A 3,600-nucleotide genomic window follows, 5' to 3' on the forward strand; every position below is an offset into this window, starting at 1 on the left:
GAAGTTGACTGCCCTTCGAATGCTGGATTAAATGCCGGAGACTGCGTCGACACGGCTTGGGGTACCCACTGGTACGTGGTCGGGGTTTGTGCCACCATCTGGGGCACTGTAGGCATAGGAAGTTTCTGTTGCTGTTGCTGCTGCTGTCTGAATGGCTTGGCTGGCCGAGAGGGTAGCCTAGTCTTCTTTGTCTTCCTCTTTGGTTGGGGACCCTCATCCGGGGAAGACTTTCTTTTGAGAGATAGGCCCCACTTCTGGAGAAGGTTTCTATTCTCCGTGGCGGCCTTATCTACAACCTCCTTGACCGCTTCACTAGGGAAGAGGTCTTTGCCCCAAATGTTGGAGGAGATTAGCTTCCTTGGCTCGTGCCTCACCGCAGCCGAGGCGAACACGAACTCCCTATAAGCCCTCCTAGCTTTGACGAAGCTATAAAGGTCCTTCGTCACTGTGACTAGGTGTGTCTTAGCCACTACCATGAACATTTCATGGACCTTGGGGTCACTTGCCATTGTCTCTAGAGTCGTTTGATGAGACATTGAGGCAGCAAGTCTTTCTTTTGTCTCAAGGTCCCTTCACAAAAGAAAGTCAGACAGCTTGGGGAGGTTCTCACCAAACTGACGTCCGGCAATATCAGCCTCCAACTTCCCGACTGAGAAGGTAAGATGGACGTCCTTCCAGTCCTTGTGGTCCATGGGTAGGCCCAAAGACAGAGGTTTACACTCCTCCAAGGAGTGGCATGGCTTACCTGCCTCGACTGCTTTCAGCACAGCCGTAAACCCTTTCTGCATAAAGGGGAAGGCTCTAGAAGGAGAGGACACAAAGGAAGGGTGCTTCTTACTTAAAACAGGTGCCTTTGAGTTTGCGAAGCCCCTCTCATTCATCGAACTTGACAGTAAAGCTTGAGCCTTAGCGTGGTCCAAAACTATGACCTCCTTCGGCTCCGTTTCTTCCTTTGAGGCTGGTTCCTTCCTTAGACGGACATAACAGTCCGGATACGACTCCTGGCTGGGCCAGAATTCCACCTCCTCAAGGGGAACTGAGCCCAACTTCTCCAAAAAGACGATTTTCCCGTCGTCATAGGCATGTGCTCAGCATACTTCCAAGGGTTGGCATCTGAGCACAAGGGAAGGTCGTTCACGCTGAGATTCTTCTGGGGCCCACGTGATGCTGCAAGTCTCCGCATCTCCAGCTTCAATGCAGCAGCCTTCTCATTATTTTCCCTCTGCATCTGTTGGATCATTCCAACGATGGAGGAAAGGGTCTTTCCCAGCTCATCTGGGAGAGAGGACGATGTTGAGGGAATAGGTTCAGGGGCCTGAACAGGAGTAGCCGAAACCTCGTCGACCACTTCCTCTTCATTGTCTGGAGCCTGCTCTTCATCCTGGTCTTCTGCCAGAAGGTCATCTTCCAGACGCTCGGACACCTCCGACATCCTATCGTCCAATTGGATGTCCTGCAGGGCGTCCGCGACTTCAGCATCCACGGGGATCTAAACCACTGGTATCTCCACTTAAGGCTGGGGAATCCCTGCCTCAGCTGATGCCCTGGGGAAAAGGTAAGCCCTCATCTTTTCACTTGGAAGATAGGGCCCAGAAGTGTTCTTCTGAAAGCCCCTTACCCAGGTACAAAGCTCTTCCCTTGCTGCGTCCCTTGACTCCGCCGTCTTAGGGGAATCAAAAGCCTCAGTAATCAGGTTTGTGCACACGGTACATACCTGCGGGTCCCAATACCGGAGATCACCTTTGGAGACTGCGCATGCTGCGTGCCTCCTACACAAATCATGTCCGCAGAAGTTCTTGCTGCGGACGTTGCAGAAAACGCTTCCACACTTCGGATGGTCCTCCTGTAAAGAGAAGAAAATTCCATGAGTATCAAGTGAACTATGTATCACTGGATATACATAGCTTAGCATAACTAAACTAGAAAGGAAAGACACACACTTGTATTTCCCGCAAAATCAATTGCTGCAACCTTCCAGATAATAAAATCGTATGGTTAATCTATTCTACAGCAACCAATAAATAATTTCCAGAGGAAACAGGTGTAGCTCACACCCAAAAAAGTGATTTTAAAATGCTGGATAGTAGACAAGAAAGAACTCACTTTCTTTATCTGTAAGGTTACACCAAAGGGCTGTGCAAGACAACACAAAAATGTTAGAAAAACTTAGTGTTGTAACAAATACTATACTTTAGTTTTCTCCCTACAGTATATACTATACTGAAAAATACTGGCTACAGTATAGAAGGTGATGTGCCGGCCGGCAGCCTTAACTAGCTCCAAAGTATACTACTTATAAACTATAAGGTGGAAGAACGCTGGTTCAAATGCGTGTGCCGGCCGGCAGTGACTGCCGGCCGGCAACTACACAAGATAGCACCCGGCTGCCGGCCGCCAAACGTAGCGGCCGGCAAAACCTCGGTGTGTTTCTATTGCCAGCCGGCAGTCCCCTGCCGGCCGGCAGCTAAACAACAACCACACCCGGCTGCTGGCCACTAATCGTAGCGGCCGGCAGACAATGGTATGATATATAGCCGGCCGGCAAAGGTATACAACCTATGCCGGCCGGCAGCAAAAGAACCAGAGAACTCCGACTGCCCGGCTGCCGGCCACTCAGGCCAGCAGCCGAGCTAGGGAACAACACCAGAAGAAAAACAGAATGGATGCCGGGATAAGAGACTGTACTGCTTCATAACCCGGCAACCCGAAAGAGTGCACAAAAGGAAGGGGAGAATATAACTTCAGGCTTCCTGACCAATGTCATCTGGCTCTTCAGACAAACAAGGATGAGAGACCAAGGGAGGTCCGGGCAGCACTCAAAGCAGAAGACCCTTGCCGGCCGGCACGCACTGCCGGCCGGCAAGGGACTGAGTCAACCCCACATCCTAACCTATGCTAGGTACAGATGTAGAATGACGGACATGAATGCAATGGCTAGGCCATCACCAAGGAAAGAGGGGGGAAGGGAGAAGAGGGTCCTGCCAACCTTGCTCTAGTAATGAATCACCCGCAGCCAAGAAAACTCATCTTAGCCTAAGGGAGATCCGAGGAGGGAGGCCAGCAATACTTGCCAACTCCCTCAGAACCAAAGCAAGGAAAGCGTTGCTATTCACAGAAAAGAGGATCTCATCCTCCACACTGAGAACAACAGCACTGGACTAGTCTGCTAGATCACCAAAAGAAGGAATCATCTCGTACAGAAACCTTCGAAAGTGAACAAAGGAGGCTAAGCCTCCTATGTCTGCTGTCAGCCTAGCATGGGAATCTCAACCACAAGCTAGACAGAAACAGACTCAGACTAAGAACTCTGATGTCCTGCCCCCTTCCTGAAGCCAGACTCACTGGAAACAGGAAAGAACATAAACACCCTAATATAGTTGTATCTAAAGTCAATTCAGATAAACCATGAGGGTTAAGCCCAAGGCTTCAACAGAGGGAAAAGGATTGCACACCTTCTCCGAAGAGAAGAGAGCAACCAGGGAGTGTGAGAAAGTATACTAAGGCCCCATAGACAACTAGCCTATGCGCAAAGAGAATCGATTACCTAAATCACCGAAACTCACTCGTATACTATCTTGGAGGAAAATAAACATAATCTTA

Source organism: Palaemon carinicauda, chromosome 26, assembly GCF_036898095.1.
Source record: "Palaemon carinicauda isolate YSFRI2023 chromosome 26, ASM3689809v2, whole genome shotgun sequence".
Lineage (NCBI taxonomy): Eukaryota > Metazoa > Arthropoda > Malacostraca > Decapoda > Palaemonidae > Palaemon > Palaemon carinicauda.